General features: G+C 47.9%; 1 long non-coding RNA gene across 1 annotated transcript in view; it reads left to right on the forward strand.

Moving 5' to 3' along the window:
* LOC116985021 overlaps positions 1 to 635 on the forward strand; it is a 225,055-nt gene extending 224,420 nt beyond the window's left edge. Inside the window, exon 3 of the long non-coding RNA XR_004415192.1 lies at positions 546 to 635. This is a non-coding gene — a long non-coding RNA (uncharacterized LOC116985021). The remainder of the gene's footprint in view (positions 1 to 545) is intronic.
* The last annotated feature ends 19,076 nt before the right edge of the window (positions 636 to 19,711 follow it).

Below are 19,711 nucleotides of genomic sequence, written 5' to 3' on the forward strand. Positions count from 1 at the left end.
CTCCAGTACCTTATGATTTTCTCAAAATCCGCAGTTCCTTGGAGAGAGAGAGAGAGAGAGAGAGAGAGAGAGAGAGAGAGAGAGAGAGAGAGAGAGAGAGAGAGAGAGAGAGAGAGAGAGAGAGAGAGAGATAGAGAGAGAGAGAGAGAGAGAGAGAGAGAGAGAGATCTCTCTTCTCTCTCTCTCTCTCCTCTCTCTCTCTCTCTCTCTCTCTCTCTCTCTCTCTCTCTCTCTCGCTCTCTCTCTCTCTCTCTCTCGCTCTCTCTCTCTCTCTCTCTCTCTCTCTCTCTCTCTCTCTCCTCCTCTCTCCTCTCTCTCTCTCTCTCTCTCTCTCTCTCTCTCTCTCTCTCTCTCTCTCTCTCTCTCTCTCTCTCTCTCCTCTCTCTCTCTCTCTCTCTCTCTCTCTCTCTCTCTCTCTCTCTTCTCTACTCTCTCTCTCTCTCCTCCACAAAACCTATATAGAGAGGGAACTTGGTCTAGTTATTCTTATTTTTTGTTATTTTGTTTGCTCTTGTTTTGGGCGATGTTTTGATTGTGTTTTTCAGCGAGTCGAGCAAGCTGCTGACCTTAACTGGGCTGGTGAGTACCTGGATCAGGATGAAGTGCAGGTAGAAATGAGTTTATCTTGGGCATAGACACTGTGGGCTGAAGGGCTGGCTCCTGTTTACTGCTCTGGGTTGTGTTTTGTTTTTGTTTTGTAAACAGTGCAGGAGGAGGCCATTCGACCCTTCGAGCCAGCACCACCATTCATTGTGATCAAGGGTGGAGGGAGGGGTGGATTGTGGGCGCCCATTCCAGGTGGGGCAAGAGGAAGAGAGAGGGGTGGGGGGGGGGGGGGGGGGGGAGGTAGGGTTGGGGGGGGGGGAGGGGCGGTTGCGGGGAGAAGTGTAATATCTAGCTCTGATTTAATTTAATACATTTTGTTCTTGGCTTTGATAGCAATTGATTTCTGTGATTGCTGCATTTAACTAAAGAGTTCCAGTGTCTGTTTGTGAAAAATATGGTTGAGAAGTGATTGCTTATAACTTAGATAATTTGTACAGAGTTCTGCCAGTAAATGGATATGTTAAAGAAAAACAGGTGCTATCAATGTGAAACAAAACGATGATTGCTGCACAATGTACAGTACATCATTTAGTCAGTGTATCCATTCTATATTTTCTATGTCCAACATCTGTCAGCCTTGGTGGAACACACCTGCCTTTGAAAATCAATAATACACTTATAAGACAGACAGACAGACAGACAGACAGACAGACAGACAGACAGACATACAGACAGACAGACAGACAGACAGACAGACAGACAGACAGACAGACAGACAAACAGACAGACAAACACAGACAGACAGACAGACAGACAGACAGACAGACAGACAGACAGACAGACAGACAGACAGACAGACAGACAGACAGAAACAGACAGACAGACAGACAGACAGACAGACAGACAGACAGACAGCCAGACAGACACAGACAGACAGACAGACAGACAGACAGACAGACAGACAGACATACAGACAGACAGACAGACAGACAGACAGACAGACAGACAAACAGACAGACAGACACAGACAGACAGACAGACAGACAGACAGACAGACAGACAGACAGACAGACAGACAGACAGACAGACTGACAGACAGACACAGAGACAGACAGACAGACAGACAGACAGACAGACAGACAGACAGACAGACAGACAGACAGACAGACAGACAGACAGACAGACAGACAGACAATTTCCAGGATTTGGGTTCAGTATATTGGGGATTTCCTTTCCAATCAAGGCTGCTCTCTGCCTCCTAATCCCATTTTCCTGCATTCGCCACACAACCCATGACTCCTGTTCTAATCAGAGTTCGGGTTGTTACGAGGATGCTGTTTGAATCATAACTCTGTGGCACCATTTTGTTTTCACAGCACCACAGTCCACATGGTCTACAGGAGCACCCTCTACACAACATACTATACATTTATCAAACTCACTAAATATGTTTATTCTGGCAATAGAATAAAAGGAATTACAAGATAATTCTTGCCCCATACATTTCCGGCCCCTAATTGTTCTCTAAACTTAGAAACAGTTACCAATTAACATAAACAAAGAGCCATGAGTACTCAAACCTTAGAACAAATAACATCTTCTTTTTTCTGATGTCAGAGGTTGCTAGCACTTGACATCTCTGAGGATATGACATGGACAGCACACGCCTCAGCACTTGTGAGTAAGGCAAGGCAGTGCCTTTACCACCTCAGGCAATTGAGGAAATTCAGAGTGACTCTGAGGATCCTCCAGTGCTTCTACTCAGTGGCTTTGGAAAGCATCTTGTCCGGAAATATTACCATCTGGTTTGGGAATTGCTCTGCCCAGGACAAGAAGGCTCTGCAGAGAGTAGTGCGTTCGGCCGAACGCACTATGGGGACTTCACTCGCCCACTGCAGGAACTATACATCAGGAGGTGCAACTCCAGAGCCAATAAAATCATGGGAGACCCCTTCCACCCCTGCAACGGACTGTTCCAGCTGCTACGGTCAGGCAAACGCCTCCGTTGCCATGCTGTGAGAACGGAGAGGTTGAGGAGTTTCTTCCCAGAGGCCATTCGGACTGTAAACTCCTATCTCACCAGGGACTAACAGAACCTTTTTCCTTCCGCCCACAATATTTAATATGTAAGGTACACAAAATTGCTGGGGAAACTCAGCGGGTGCAGCAGCATCTATGGAGCGAAGGAAATAGGCGACGTTTCGGGCCGAAACCCTTCTTCAGACTCCTGAAGAAGGGGTTCGGCCTGAAATGTCGCCTATTTCCTTCGCTCCATAGATGCTGCTGCACCCGCTGAGTTTCCCCAGCAATTTTGTGTACCTTCGATATTCCAGCATCTGCAGTTCCCTTTTGAACATATTTAATATGTAATTCTGTTTGTAGTTTGTTTGGTTGTTTGTTAGTTTGTCTTTTTGCACAAATCCGCGAGCATTGCCACATTTCATTTCACTGCACATCTCGTATGTGTATGTGACGAATAAACTTGACTTGACTTGACATACCGTAGGAGAGCAGTCTTTACTGCCTCAACTCAAACTGCTTCTACAAGAAGACATACCTTGGTGATGGGTCTATCTAGTTCATTGGTCTTAGTCTTCACACGAACACGACGAAAAAGTCCATGTTCATCCGGCAATGTCTGAATGAGCTTGCCAATGACCCATGAGTTCCGTGGTGCAGTCTCGTCCACAAGCAAAACAATGTCCCCAGGCACAAGGTTTTGTGACACACGTGACCACTTCTGCCGTGTTTGGAGCAGGTACTCTCTCACCCAGCGCTTCCAAAATAAGTCTGCCATGTACTGGACCTGCGGCGTGCATAGAGGTCTCCTTTCTGAAAGACTCCCGGAGGTATGGATGGCTTAGTCCTCAATAGTAGGAGATGGTTTGGGGTAAGTGCTTCAAGGTCATTTGGATCGCTGGAAGGTGTAGTAATGGGACGACTATTTATGATGGCCTCGGCCTCACAAAGAAACGTTTGAATGTTCTTCTCGTCCAGCCTCTGTGTCTTTAAGGTGGCATTGAGGATTTTTCTGATGGACCTGATTAAACGCTCCCATACTCCTCCTTGGTGAGAGGCAGTAGAGGGGTTGAACATCCACTTAATGCCTCGCTGAAGCAAGGCGTCCTCTATTTTAAAGTGTTCCACTCGTGGATAGTCTTTTTGAGCTCTCGCTCAGCCCCAACAAAATTGGTCCCATTGTCCAAACGTAGCTCTACAACTTGACCTCTTCGTGCAATGAATCGGCGGAGAGCATTAACGAACGAGTCAGTGTCAAGGGAAGCTGCCACCTCGAGGTGAACAGCTCGAATTGCTAAGCAGGTGAAGATGACACTGTATCTCTTTACAGTAGCTCTTCCACGCTTGACTTCAAAAGGACCGACATAGTCCACTCCAGTTCTAGTAAAGGGCGGTTCATCTGCTATCACTCTGTTTTGTGGCACGTCTGCCATCTTTTATTGTCCAGAAGCACCATGTAGTCGCCGACACACGAGGCACTTGGACAGGAATCTTCTGATTGTTGCACTTGCACTGGGGATCCAGAATTTTAGACGCAACTTGGATAAAACATGGTTGCGTCCACTGTGACCTATGTCTTGGTGGATCTCCTGCAGGATGAGCTCTGACACCCGCTGGTCCTTACCCAGGATGGCAGGGTGTTTGGATTCTTCTGGCATGGCTGCTCGACTGAGCCTACTGCCAACTCTAAGAACTCTGTCTTGAAGAATTGGGTCGAGCTTGTATATGTGGATTCTTCTTTTGACAGGCTCCCCTTTTTGCAGAGTGTTGATTTCCTCTTGGAACTTCTTTCTGTGACAGTGTCGTAAGATCTCCAATTCGGCATCTCTCAAATCATCTACTGTGAGAGTTCTGTTGCTGAGACTTGTAGCTTGTCATATTCTTGTGAAGCTGCCGATTTTGTTGGCCTTCATTGGTCGGACACTGCAATGTCTGTACTCTGTTCTTTTCTTCTTTTAGCTAGGCACGGCAATGAGTCTTTTACCTTAATGATCCATGCCACAGCTTTCTTCAGGCATGTCCACGAGTAGTGCTCTATCAGTTGCTCCACTACATCCTTTTTTTAATCTACTGCAACAGCATTAATTGGTGCATTTTTCTTGATCTCAGGATCTGCTGCTGTGAGGGTTCAGTATTGATGTGGATAGAGAACTGGCTGGCAGACAGGAAGCAAAGAGTAGGAGTAAACGGGTCATTTTCACAATGGCAGGCAGTGACTAGTGGGGTACCGCAAGGTTCAGTGCTGGGGCCCCAGCTATTTATAATATATACTAGACTAAATGGGACCCATTGTGTCCCAAGTTCACACGGGAGGGCTGGTCCCCCAACGCAATATTCCACCAAATCCAATATTGGTGGTCAGTGGGGGGGCTTTCTGGGGTGCTGGTATGGGTTCTTGAGGTGGCAGCTCAGTCCCTCAAGCCTGATCTGCTGGCAGCTCACTCGCGGCTGGTGGGCTGGCAGTTGACTCATGACTATTCCTTGAAATTCCTTTTCAAGCAGGGTGCAAGGCCTCCAAATTCAAGTGCAGTTTCATACCATTTCAAGCCGGAACCAGGGCCACCAAATTCAGTGCAGTTTCATACCACTTTCAGCAGGATGCAAGGCCACCAAATTCAGTGTAGTATCATACCACTTCAAGCAGGATGCAAGGCCGCCAAATTCAAGTGCAGTTTCATTCCATTTCAAGCAGGGTCCAAGGCCACCAAATTCAAATGCAGCTTCATACCATTTCATGCAGAATGAAACCACCATAAAACCACACAAAACACCAAACTCACAGTTCAGTAGACATTCAGTGTGTTCAGTTGATTCACAGCTCAGACAGAGTCATGACCTCTCCCTCCCCCATCACGCAGAGACTGAGCCACACCCACACTTCCGGGTTTTATAACCCCTCCCCCTCCCACCAGAAAAGGTGTGGCTTTCAGGGCGTGATTGACAGGAGAGAAATTCTCAACATTTTTTAAACACAAATAACACTTATATTTTTCATTGATGGGAGGAATTCTCTGCACCTGCTCAACTGAGTAAGATGGCCAAAAATCACAGCCGTAAGTGTTAGCGTTTTATCTAAAATCAATATACAGTGCAAACAGGAAGTAAGTGCATTTGCAATAGTGCCTTTCAACTTCAAGCCAATGCACCCACGCCACCATTTGCAGTAAGTAATGCCTTTCAACTTCAAGCCAAAGCACCCGCCACCATTTGCAGTAAGTAATGCCTTTCAACTTCAAGTCAAAGCACCCAAGCCATCACTTGCAGTAAGTAGTGCCTTTCAATTTAAAGCCGAAGCACCCAAGCCACCATTTGCAGTTAGTACCTTTCAACTTCAAACTAAAGCACCCAAGCCACCATTTGCAGTAAGTAGTGCCTTTCAACTTCAAGCCAAAGCACCCAAGCCACCATTTGCAGTAAGTAGTGCCTTTCAACTTCAAGCCAAGCACCCAAGCCACCATTTGCAGTAAGTAGTGCCTTTCAACCATGCCACCATTTGCAGTAAGTAGTGCCTTTCAACCAAGCCAAAGCACCCAAGCCACCATGTGCAGTAATTAGTGCCTTTCAACTTCAAGCAAATCACCCGCCACAAAGGCAGGTGGTGCCTTTTTACTTCAAACAAACCATATTTTCATTTTCAAACCACATTAAGGGTGCTCACAGTTGTGTAGACATTTGTTCAGTGTTATTCAGAGCTCAGAGAGACATGACCCTTGGCTTCATCCATCTTGGAGAGACTGAGTGAGGCACACCACTTCCTGGTTTTATAGTCCCTCCCCCTCCCTCCAGCAGGGGCAGCAGAGAGAATGGTGAAATTAAAAAAAACATTAATATCTCTCAGACTTGTCATCAATGGGAAAAATCCTCTGCACCCGTAAGGCGGAAGGGGGCTCTGAGCGAGGTGGCCAAAAATGACGGCCATAGGTGGCGGCGTTCTGTCGGAAATCGCAGCACAGACGGCCAAAAGCGGTCAAGATCAGAGATTTAGTAATATAGAAGATAGAAGATTAATGATTTGGACGAGGGAATTGAATGCAACATCTCCAAGTTTGCAGATGACACGAAGCTTGGGGGCAGTGTTAGCTGTGAGGAGGATGCTAGGAGGCCGCAAGGTGACTTGGATAGGCTGGGTGAGTGGGCAAATGCATGGCAGATGCAGTATAATGTGGATAAATGTGAGGTTATCCACTTTGGTGGCAAAAACAGGAAAGTAGACTTTTATCTAAATGGTGGCCGATTAGGAAAAGGGGCAACGAGACCTGGGTGTCATGGTACACCAGTCTTTGAAAGTAGGCATGCAGGTACAGCAGGCAGTGAAGAAAGCAAATGGTATGTTAGCATTCATAGCGAAAGGATTTGAGTATAGGAGCAGGGAGGTACTACTGCAGTTGTACAGGGTCTTCGTGAGACCACACCTGGAGTATTGCGTACAACTTTGGTCTCCTTATCTGAGAAAATACATTCTTGCCATAGAGGGAGTACAGAGAAGGTTCACCAGATTGATTCCTGGGATGGCAGGACTTTCATATGAAGAAAGACTGGATAGACTCAGCTTGTACTCGCTAGAATTTAGAAGATTGAGGGGGGATCTCATAGAAACTTACAAAATTCTTAAGGGGTTGGACAGTCTAGATGCAGGAAGATTGTTCCCGATGTTGGGGAAGTCCAGAACAAGGGGTCACAGTTTAAGGATAAGGGGGAAATCTTTTAGGACCGAGATGAGAAAAACATTTTTCACACAGAGAGTGGTGGATCTGTGGAATTCTCTGCCACAGAAGGTAGTTGAGGCCAGTTCATTGGCTATATTTAAGAGGAAGTTAGATGTGGCCCTTGTGGTTAAAGGGATCAGGGGGTATGGAGAGAAGGCAGGTACAGGATACTGAGTTGGATGATCAGCCATGATCATATCGAATGGCGGTGCAGGCTCGAAGGGCCGAATGGTCTACTCCTGCACCTAATTTATATGTTTCTATGTTTCTATGTCTCTCATGTGCTCAGGGTTCTCAGGCCAGCTGTCAGCTGACTTTGTGAGGAAGTCTGGTCCGGAAATCCAGACTTGGTTTTGCACAAAGGAGTCTTCCTTCTGTCCTCTTGATGCATAATCAGCAGGATTTAAGTGTGTACTGACATACCTCCACTGTGATACAGTTGATACTTTCAGTATTTCTGACAAATGTGCGGAACCTTGTCACCTCGTTGTTAACATACTTTAGCACAGCCCTGCTATCTGTCCACAACACAGAGTCCACAAGCTGCAGCTTTAGTTCTCTCCTCAACAACCTGTCCATGAGCCCTGCCATGGTTGCGGCTGTTAATTCCAAGCGAGGGATGGTGGTAGGTTTGATTGGGGAAACCCTTGCCTTACCCATCACAAATGCGCTATGGACCTGATTGTTGCTGTTCTGCTGGACTAAGTAGGTAACCATGCCATAACCCTCATCGCTAGCATCACAGAAATGATGTAGCTGAGCGAATGTTGGCTCTCCAAAATGTGCTGGCTTGAAACACCTGTCAACTCCAAATTCACTGAGCAGCTGCAGTTGCTTTATCCAGTCCAACCACTGTTGGGCAAGATGTATTGGAATGATGTCAGGATGGCAGGATAGATTAGAGGGCTCGTCTAGGGAGGCTATTTGGGTGGAACTGAGAAATGGGAAAGGGGTAGCAACACTTATAGGGGTGTATTATAGACCGCCAAATGGGGAGCGAGAATTGGAAGAGCAAATATGTAAGGAGATTGCAGATATTAGTAGTAAGCACAAGGTAGTGATTGTGGGAGATTTCAATTTTCCACACATAGACTGGGAAACACATTCTGTAAATGGGCTGGATGGGTTGGAGTTTGTAAAATGTGTGCAGGATAGTTTTTTGCAACAATACATAGAAGTACCTACTAGAGAAGGGGCGGTACTGGACCTCCTGTTAGGAAATGAGATGGGTCAGGTGGCAGAGGTATGCGTTGGGGAACAGTTCGGGTCCAGTGATCACAATACCATTAGTTTCAATATAATTATGGAGAGGGACAAAAATGAACCTAGGGCTGAGACTTTTGATTGGAGAAAGGCTAACTTTGAGGAGATGCGAAAGGATTTAAAAGGAGTAAATTGGGACAGTTTGTTTTATGGGAAAGATGTGGAAGAGAAATGGAGTACATTTAAAGGTGAAATTTTAAGAGTACAGAATCTTTATGTCCCTGTTCGGTTGAAAGGAAATCATAAAAATTGTAAAGAGCCATGGTTTTCAAGGGAAATTGGACACTTGGTTCGGAAAAAGAGGGATATCTACAATAGTTATAGGCAGCATGGAGTAAATGAGGTGCTTGAGGAGTATAAAGAATGTAAAAAGAATCTTAAGAAAGAAATTAGAAAAGCTAAAAGAAGATATGAGGTTGCTTTGGCAAGTAAGGTAAAAGTAAATCCGAAGGGTTTCTACCGCTATATTAATAGCAAAAGGATAACGAGGGATAAAATTGGTCCATTAGAGAGTCAGAGTGGCCAACTATCTGCAGAGCCAAAAGAGATGGGGGAGATATTGAACAGTTTCTTTTCTTCGGTATTCACCAAGGAGAAGGATATTGAATTATGTGAGGTAAGGGAAACAAGTAGAGTAGCTATGGAAACTATGAGGATCAAAGAAGAGGAAGTACTGACACTTTTGAGAAATATAAAAGTGGATAAGCCTCCAGGTCCGGACAGGCTATTCCCTAGGACATTGAGGGAAGTTAGTGTAGAAATAGCAGGGGCTATGGCAGAAATATTTCAAATGTCATTAGAAACGGGAATAGTGCCGGAGGATTGGCGTACTGCGCATGTTGTTCCATTGTTTAAAAAGGGGTCTAAGAGTAAACCTAGCAATTATAGACCTATTAGTTTGACGTCAGTGGTGGGCAAATTAATGGAAAGAATACTTAGAGATAATATATATAAGCATCTGGATAAACAGGGTCTGATTAGGAACAGTCAACATGGATCTGTGCCTGGAAGGTCATGTTTAACTAATCTTCTTGAATTTTTTGAAGATGTTACTCGGGAAATTGATGAGGGTAAAGCAGTGGATGTTGTGTATATGGACTTCAGTAAGGCCTTTGACAAGGTTCCTCATGGAAGGTTGGTTAAGAAGGTTCAATGGTTGGGTATTATTGGTGGAGTAGCAAGATGGATTCAACAGTGGCTGAATGGGAGATGCCAGAGAGTAATGGTGGATGGTTGTTTGTCAGGTTGGAGGCCAGTGACGAGTGGGGTGCCACAGGGATCTGTGTTGGGTCCACTGTTGTTTGTCATGTACATCAATGATCTGGACGATGGTGTGGTAAATTGGATTAGTAAGTATGCAGATGATACTAAGATAGGTGGGGTTGCGGGTAATGAAGAAGAGTTTCAAAGTCTACAGAGAGATTTATGCCAGTTGGAAGAGTGGGCTGAAAGATGGCAGATGGAGTTTAATGCTGATAAGTGTGAGGTGCTACATCTTGGCAGGACAAATCAAAATAGGACGTACATGGTAAATGGTAGGGAATTGAAGAATGTAGGTGAACAGAGGGATCTGGGAATAACTGTGCACAGTTCCATGAAAGTGGAATATCATGTAGATAGGGTGGTAAAGAAAGCTTTTGGTGTGCTGGCCTTTATAAATCAGAGCATTGAGTATAGAAGTTGGGATGTAATGTTAAAATTGTACAAGGCATTGGTGAGGCCAATTCTGGAGTATGGTGTACAATTTTGGTCGCCTAATTATAGGAAGGATGTCAACAAAATAGAGAGAGTACAGAGGAGATTTACTAGAATGTTGCCTGGGTTTCAGCAACTAAGTTACAGAGAAAGGTTGAACAAGTTAGGGCTTTATTCTTTGGAGCGCAGAAGGTTAAGGGGCGACTTGATAGAGGTTTTTAAAATGATGAGAGGGATAGACAGAGTTGACGTGGAAAAGCTTTACCCACTGAGAGTACGGAAGATTCAAACAAGGGGACATGACTTGAGAATTAAGGGACTGAAGTTTAGGGGTAACATGAGGGGGAACTTCTTTACTCAGAGAGTGGTAGCTGTGTGGAATGCCCTTACAAAGAGTCTGTATTCCAAAGGATCTCCTTTGAAGATGGGAATGTTTTGTGGTGGTGGAGTAGAAAGACTTATTTGCCTTACCAGGAACTCTGTAATATCATGACGTTGCATCACAGTGAATAAAGCCTCTGGCAAACCAGGATTTCCTACATCAGGTGTAGCTGAGTGATTTGGCTGAGCGTGTTATTGGAGAGTGGCAAAGGATTATGTTCAGTACTTGTGTTGTCCTGAATCTCAGTATCCTCGTTTTGGATTGCCGCTCCAGGATTGTTCGTTTCATTTCTCACAGCTGGATGATTCTCATGTGACTCAGTGTGTTCATCATGATTTTGTTCAAACACCTGTAAAACCTTGAGCTTAGCATCTGCAGCAGTTAAAGCAGTCCGAATATCAAGCTCTTCCCTTTCCGTTCTAAGCTTTGCTTCTTGTTCCAATGGTGCTGCTTTAAGCTTAGCTTCTTGTTCCTCCAAAGCCTGTCGTTGTTCCAATGCTGCTGCTCTAAGCATAGCTTCTTGTTCCTCCAAGGCCTGTCGTTGTTTCAATGCTGCTGCCCGTGCCAACAGAGCAGCCTTTTCCAACTCCACTTTCAAGCATGCACAGGAAGCAGAGGATGCTGAAGAGGTTGAAGAAAAACTTGCCTTAGACCTTTTAGACTTCCTAGATGCTGCCACTGATCTGCTGTCTGAAGGAAAGACATTCTTGGTGACTTTCTTTGCTTCCTCCATACGACTATGGACATTTATTATCCAAGTGTTAACTTCTTCGATGACATCTCTAAATGAATTTGCCTTTGGTTCAAGCCAATGTCCTCTTCAGACACAATCTGCTGAAATAGCCTTTTAACAGAGAGATTCAGCTCACAAAACTCTCCAAAGGTGATTAAACTCCACAGTCAACTTGGTCTTAACCATCTCCAAATTGCCATCATCATCCATCAAATGCCGTATCTCATTCTTTTTCATAGTAATTTGGCCCAACTTAGCTTTCCTTTAACTGATTTTCCTTTGTAGTTTGTCTTCCATAGCAGCAGCTGTAGGTTTCACTTGGCGTTTTTCCAATGTAGCAGAATCTTCATCAACCTTCATGATTTAAGATGAGCCTTTTCCCTTAGTTTGCCGCTGTTAGCTACACAGCAAAATACCACAGTGTCTCTTAAAGTACTCACAGAAAGGAATACAGACAGCTGTTAGTGAAATCACTTTTCTCCAAATCCTTTCCTTATGTTCCAAATCCTGGGGCTCCGAAGTACCTTTCCAATCCAAAGGTGTAGACCACGAGGAGTCAGGTTTACTTACTAATGTTACGGCAGAATGTACCAGCTGCTAATCATGGCCTACGCGAGTGGTACCGATGTACCGTAATTTCAGTTATCCTCTTGACTCCGTGGTTAAGTTAAACAAACACCGATTTATTTCCAACCATGTCCGAAACTTACATGCACGGTGAGAAAGGATAAAACACGGTAAAACACGGTTCAACACGGTATGAAAACCATTTGACTCCACAGCTAATTTCTATGATTCTTACTCTGCCTCTGTGGCACCATTTTGTTTTCACAGCACCACATGGTCTACAGGAGCACCCTCTACACAACATACTATACATTTATCAAACTCACTAAATATGTTTATTCTGGTAATAGAATAAAAGGAATTACAAGATAATTCTTGCCCCATACAGCATCCATCCAGCCAACTGAGACAACAGCACACTGGATATCCACCAAGTGGTCACCTGGAGTGTAAGGCAGCCTCATCTCCATTACACTGCTCCATCTCTTCACCAGATAAAAGCTGTCCAGGATCTGAGCTCCCCAGAGGAGCATGGGTGAAGCTCAACAGACTTGGTACTGGAGTTGGGAGTTTCAATGCCAGCGTGGAGATGGGGGCTCCGCCAAAGCCCAGCCTGTGAATGCGGAGCAGAACAACAGACCGCCAACCATGTCATATCTGGGTGCCCGCTCTACCACCCACCAAATGGAGCTCAGGGCCTGGCAGCCATTGACGCAGAGACAACAACCCGGCTGCTCAACACCCGGCTTGTGATCTAACTATTCCCTTGGTTTATTTATGTTTCATTCGCAAGAAGAAGGGCTTTATTATAAGTTCTGAGCCTATGCTATAGTTATCGTCTCTGGGTCAAAGTGTTGGCCTAAGTTTTGGTGCCACAAGTGTGTGTTTTGTAAGCCACAGGGCTGTATTATAGACTCCAGGACTGGACTTTATGCTTTTGGACCACCAGGGGGCGCTGGGGAGATGGCCAGCCCTGCCGGCAGTCTGTTCGTTTTTTCATGATTTTGTTATTTTTAGCGTCTGTTTAAAGTTTGTTTTTATGTTCTTCGGTTTGTTTTATGTGGGGGAGAGGGGGAAGGGGGGGTTTGAGGGAAACTTTTTCCAAGTTCTTACCTTCCTGGGTGCGGATATAACATCGGAGGAGATCCCTTGCCTGGGATCGCTCCCACCGCGGCCTGCGGACTTACCATCAAGGGCTCGCAGTCTCGGGAGAGGCTGAGTCGGGAGCTCCAGTGCCGTAGAAGGTTCGCCCAGCCCCGACGCGAGGTTTTATCGCCCGGCGTGGTGGAGCTGACATTCCCCCGATGCAGGAGCTGAATGCCTCGACATGGAGGGCCCAAGCACCGCCGGCTACGGCAGTCAAGACCAATCCGTCAACGGTGGCTCGAGGCCCCCGACCGAGGAAAAACAAGAGGAAGGACTTGAACTTTATTTCGCCTTCCATCACAGTGAGGAATGTGGAGGAGTCACTGTGGTGGATGTTAATGTTAAAATGTGTTTTTGCGTCTGTTGCTTTTAATTGTATGACTGACCTGGCCAATGAAATTCGTGGTATGTTGCAAAACATACTTGGCGAATAAAATCTGATTCTGATTCTGATTTGGCCCAAGTTCTGGGCCTCAGAGCCTGTGTTGCAGGCCTCGGGGCTGTGTTGAAGGCTTCGGGCCTGGTTGTGGGCTTTGGCCTCCACTTTGTTTTCAACACCATATTCCACCACACACCCATAACCCCAAATGCCCGGGTGTGGCTGAATGGTTCCTGTTGTGACATAACTCCTCCCACATGCACACTAACCCCCCCACACACACTAACCCCCCCCACACACACTAACCCCCCTACATACACACTAACCCCCCCCCACACACACACTAACCCCCCCCCCCCACACACACAAACCCCCCTACACACACACTAACCCCCCACACGCACTAACCCCCCTACACACGCACTAACCCCCCCACACACACTCTAACCCCCTACACACACACACTAATGCCCCCACACACAATAACCCCCCACGCACACACACTAACCCCCCCCACACACACTAACCCCCCACACACAAACTAACCCCTCACACACACTAACCCCAGCACACACACTAACCCCCAGCGCACACTAACCCCCTCCACACACACACTAACCCCCCCACACGCACACTAACCCCCTTCACACACACGACCTCCCACACACACCAACCACCCCACACACACTAACCCCCCCACACACTAACCCCCACACACACACTAACACCCCCACACACTCTAACCCACCAACCACAAAACACTAACACCCACCCCACACGCACACGAACCCCACACACACACAGAACTCCCCCCGCACATACATCAGGCACATGACCCCCCTACAACATCACACGAACCTCCCACACACACGAAGACCCCCATCCACACTACACCCCCCCACACACACGACCCCCCACACACCACGACCCCACCACAGACACGCGAACCCCCCCCACACACACGAACCCCCCCCACACACACACAAATTAAACCCCCACACACAGACTAACCCCCCCACACACACACGACCGGCTCCAGCGCACGACAGTAACCACCCCACTCCATACCTGACCCCCCCAGACACCACTAACCCCCCCCCCCCCACACACACACTACCCCCCGGACAAACAGTAACCCCCCACACACCAACACCCTAACCCACCCACAACACATAACACCCCCCCCCACACACACACACACACTACCCCCCCCCCCCCCCCACAAACACTAACTAATTCGGTGGGCGGCGCGACTCTCGTCAGCAGCGGCCTCTGCAATCCGTCTGTGTCTTATTATTTTTTGTCTCGTTTTTATGTAGTTTTTGTTCTTTTTTTTGTTGGGGTATGTGTATGGGGGGCTGGGGGTGGTGTGGGGGGGGAGGGGGTGACTTTAAAATATTCCCCTGCACGGGAGACCCGACCTTTTCTTTGTCGGGTCTCCGTTGTCGTTGGGGCTGCAACGTGGAGTGGCCTCCAACAGGAACGACCTGGGGTTCCAGCTACGGAGCTGCCGACTACTCACCGTCACGGGGCTGGCCGAGTCCGGAGCAGGTGGAGCGGTGGTGGAGCGCTGCTGCCACCCGACCTCCGGAGTTTCGGAGGCTGCATCTGCGGGTTTGGCGGACGGCGGCACCGGGAGCCCGCGGGTCCCGGCTGGGTGACCGCTTTTCGGGGCTTTCGCGACTTCTCCCGCCCGAGTTGCGGGGTTGAAGAGCACCTGGAGCAGGGCCTTACAGCACCGCCCCGCGCGCTTTGGAGTGGCCGGGGGACTTTGCGAGCGCACGCCGGGGGCTCTAACAACAAGACCCGGTGCGCGACCTTGCATAACCCGGCGTGGCTTTAATGGCCGCGGGACAATCGCCAACGCCAGCCGGCGGCTTTGACTTTGACTCTGACTCTGACATCGGGGGGTGGGGGGGGGGGGGGGGGGGGGGGGGAGAGTGCAGTGGAGAGATAAGTTTGTTGTGCCTTCCATCACAGCGATGTGATTGTTGTTTGTGTAAACTGTGTTGTGTCTCGGGTCTTTTTGTTTTGTAATGTATGGCTGCAGAAACGACATTTCGTTTGGACCTCAAGGGGTCCAAATGACAATAAATTGAAATGTATTGTATTGTAACCCCCCCACACACACACACACTACCCCCACACACACACTAACCCCCCCCCCCCAAACACACACACACACACTACCCCCACACACACACTAACCCCCCCACACACACTAACCACCCGCCTTGATATTATTATTATTATTATTATCATTATTATTATTATTAAATGTCTCCTTTTACCCCATCTCCGCCCTATCCACTCATGCATACTCACAACTTGCAGGCACGTCTAGAGAGGGAGAGGTGGGGGGGGGGGGGTAGAGAGAGAGAAGGCAGAGACAGAGGGAGGAGGCAGACAGAGAGGGGGCAGAGAGAAAGAGAGAGAGGGGCAGTCAGAGAGAAGGGCGGAGTGAGGGTTGGAGGCAGTGGGAGAGAGAGGGGGAGGGAGGGGTGAGGAAGAGAGAGGCCAAGTGAGAGAGAGGCGGGGAAAGAGGGGAAGGGGGGAGAGAGAGAAGGGCGTGAGGATGGGGGGGAGGTGTAGGCTGGGGGAATGGGGGGCGGAAGAGAGGCCGGGGGGAAGAGAGCGCCAACTTGCAGGCGTGTCTAGAGAGGGAGATGAGCAGAGAGAGGGGGCAGAGACAGAGAGAGTGGGTGGAGAGAGGGGGAGTTATTAGCGCGTTGTTTTTTCGAGAAGATGTGACAACACACAAACAAATAAATAAACACACACAAACATATCCAAGATCAGAGTTTTATAGTTATGGAGATAGATAGATAGTCAAAAGAGCACTCGGAACAACAACCGGCTCCTCTCCCTGCCCTGTAGAACGGAGTGGTTCAGGAGATCCTTCACCCCTGCAGCCATTAGATTTTATAATTCGGACCGCTAGGCTGTAGGGGGATGCATTTTGCAATTATTAATTTTTAACTGTTAATTATTGGGCTTTTTAAGTATTTATTGCTCTCAGGTAGTGTCCACATTGTATTCTATGTATTTTCTGTCTGCGTTCGTTTTGAATCTGTGGGTTTGTTGGTTGGGAGCTTCTGGACATCTGAATTTCCCTGAGGGGATCAATAAAGTATGTATTATTATTATTATTATTATTATTATTAGATAGATACAGATATAGAGGAAAGCTTATCGTTCAAATTTATTGTCACATGTGCCAATTAAGGTAGAGTGATATTTGAGTTCCCGTACAGCCATACTAAGTAAAAAGCAACAAGACACACAGCCACATAAAATAAAAGTTAACAGAAATATCCACCACAGCGGAATCCACATTCCTCACTGTGATGGAAGGTAATAAAGTTCAATCACCTTCCTCGTTTGTTCACCCGTGGTCGGGGCTGTTGAATCCTCCGCAGTCGCCGCTGCCGACGGTCTGATGTCCGAAGTCCTCATATCGGGTTGACGGAAACTCCGGCATCGGGAAGGATAAGAACACTCCGCAGCATGGAGCTCCCGAGTCGGCCTCTTCTTATAGGGGACCGCTGGCTTCACGGTGTTAGAGTCCACAGGCCCTGAGGTTGGAGCTCCTCACAGGTGATCCTCGGCAAAGGAGAAAAATCGCACCCCCCCCCCATGTAAAACAAACCTAGAAACACTAAAACATACTTTTAAAACATACTTAAAATACGGGAAGCGGTGACACCGGATTAATCCTGACGCCTTTCGCCAGCGAGAAAAAGACAGATGAATGACGAAGAAATGGCCCACGAGGGAGGTGGGGTTGTCCATTTAATTTGGAGAATTCAATGTTCATGTCATTGGGCTGTAAGCTATGAGGTGCTGTCACTCCAGTTTGCGTGTCACCTCACTCTGGCAACGGAGGAGGCCCAGAACAGAAAGATCGCGTGGGTATGGGAAGGGGAGTTTAAATGGTTGGCATCCGGGAGATCCAGCAGACCTTAGTGGACCAAGCGCAAGTGTAGGTTGAAATGCGCGCCTAGTCTACATACAAGGAACAGCAGATGCTGATTTACAAAAAGAGATACAATCTCCTGGAGTAACTTGCTTATCTGGAGAGCATGGACAGGCAACATTCAGGTGGGAGTGGTCGCCTTAGATTCCCTTCCCTCTACAGATGCGGCCTGACCCACTGAGTTCCTCCACCGCTTTAGAGGGAATGGACAGACAACACTTAAGTCAGGACCCTTCTTCAGACTGTGTGGAGAAGGTGGGGGGAGGAAGCTGGAAAAGTGAGATGGGGCAGGACAAAGCCTGGCAAGTGATATATGGATACAGAATGCTGGAGTAACTCAGCGGGACAGGCAGCATCTCTAGAGAGCTGGAATGGGTGACGTTTCAGGTTGAGACCCTTCTTCAGAAGTGATAGGTGGATATAGGTGCGGGAGACACAAGAAACTGCAGATGCTGGAATCTTGCATAGAGCACAATTTAGTTAAATGCACAGAAGTTGAGGCCAGGGGAGCCGTTGGCGAGAGGAGGACTTACCTGCAGCTGTAAGTATAAATACAGCGCGGGGTTTGCTTCTACAGAGGCCAGGGGAGCCGTTGGCGAGAGGAGGACTTACCTGCAGCTGTAAGTATAAATACAGCGCGGGGTTTGCTTCTACAGAGGCCAGGGGAGCCGTTGGCGAGAGGAGGACTTACCTGCAGCTGTAAGTATAAATACAGCGCGGGGTTTGCTTCTACAGAGGCCAGGGGAGCCGTTGGCGAGAGGAGGACTTACCTGCAGCTGTAAGTATAAATACAGCGCGGGGTTTGCTTCTACAGAGGCCAGGGGAGCCGTTGGCGAGAGGAGGACTTACCTGCAGCTGTAAGTATAAATACAGCGCGGGGTTTGCTTCTACAGAGGCCAGGGGAGCCGTTGGCGAGAGGAGGACTTACCTGGAGCTGTAAGTTACCCAAATCTGTAACGTTCCATCTCACTTCCAGAGAAGGATTCTGGTGGAAGCCTCTGATTGGTGGAAGCCTCTGATTGGTGGAAGAGGATCAGAGGAAGCAGCTGATTGGCTTGTATCCCGGGTAAGGCTTTATTGTATTCGGATAAAGGGGGAGAATGAAGGCCAGGGCAGTTTACTGTTCTGGATGTCAGATGTGGGAGGTCATGGAGTCTGAGTGCTCTCCAGACGTCCACATCTGCGCCAGGTGCGTCGAGATGGGGCTCCTAAGGGACCGCGTTAGGAACCTGGAGCAGCAACTCGATGACCTCTGTCTGCTCAGGGAGAGCGAGGGGGTCATAGAAAGGAGTTACAGGGAGGTGGTCACTCCAAGACCACGGGAGACAGAAAACTGGGTCACAGTTAGGAAGGGCAATGGGCAGAGGCAGGGACTGGTGAGTACCCCGGTGGCTGTACACCTTGAAAATAAGTACTCATGTTTGAGTAAGGGTGGGGGAGACAGCCTACCTGGGGGCAGCGACAGCGGCCGGGCCTCTGGCACAAAGACCGGTCCGGTTGCTCAGAAGGGTAAGGAAAAGAAGGGGAGGGCAATTGTAATAGGGGACTCTATAGTCAGGGGGTCGGATAGGCGATTCTGTGGACGCAGACAGGAGTCCCGGATGGTAGTTTGCCTCCCTGGTGCCAGGGTCAGGGATGTGTATGAACGTGTCCAAGAAATCCTGAAATGGGAGGGAGAGGAGCCTGAGGTTGTGGTGCATATAGGTACCAACGACATAGGTAAAAAAAGAGAAGAGGTCCTGAAAGAAGAATTTAGGGAGTTAGGTAGAGAGTTAAGGAGAAGGACTGGAAAGGTAACAATCTCAGGATTACTGCCTGTGCCACGCGACAGTGAGAGTAGGAATGGAGCGAGGTGGAGGATAAATGCGTGGATGAGGGACTGGTGCAGTGGGTATGGATTCAAGTTTCTGGATCATTGGGACCTCTTTTGGGGAAGGTGCGACCTGTACAGAAAGGACGGGTTGCACTTGAACTCAAGGGGGACCAATATCCTGGCGGGGAGATTTGCAAAGGCTACTGGGGAGACTTTAAACTAGTATGGTTGGGGGGAGGGACTCAAATTGGGAAAGCTAGCAGTCAGTGTGTGAAGCAGGGGGCAGAGAATGGTAGCACTCTGACCCAAAATGTAGGGGAAAGAGAAAAAAAAGAAAATAATCAGAGAATAAGAGAGGGTGGGTTTCTTAAATGTGTATATTTTAATGCTAGGAGCATTGTAAGAAAAGTGGATGAACTTAGAGCCTGGATTGACACCTGGAAGTATGATGTTGTGGCGATCAGTGAAACATGGTTGCAGGAGGGC

The sequence above is a fragment of the Amblyraja radiata genome, chromosome 21, assembly GCF_010909765.2.
Source record: "Amblyraja radiata isolate CabotCenter1 chromosome 21, sAmbRad1.1.pri, whole genome shotgun sequence".
NCBI lineage: Eukaryota > Metazoa > Chordata > Chondrichthyes > Rajiformes > Rajidae > Amblyraja > Amblyraja radiata.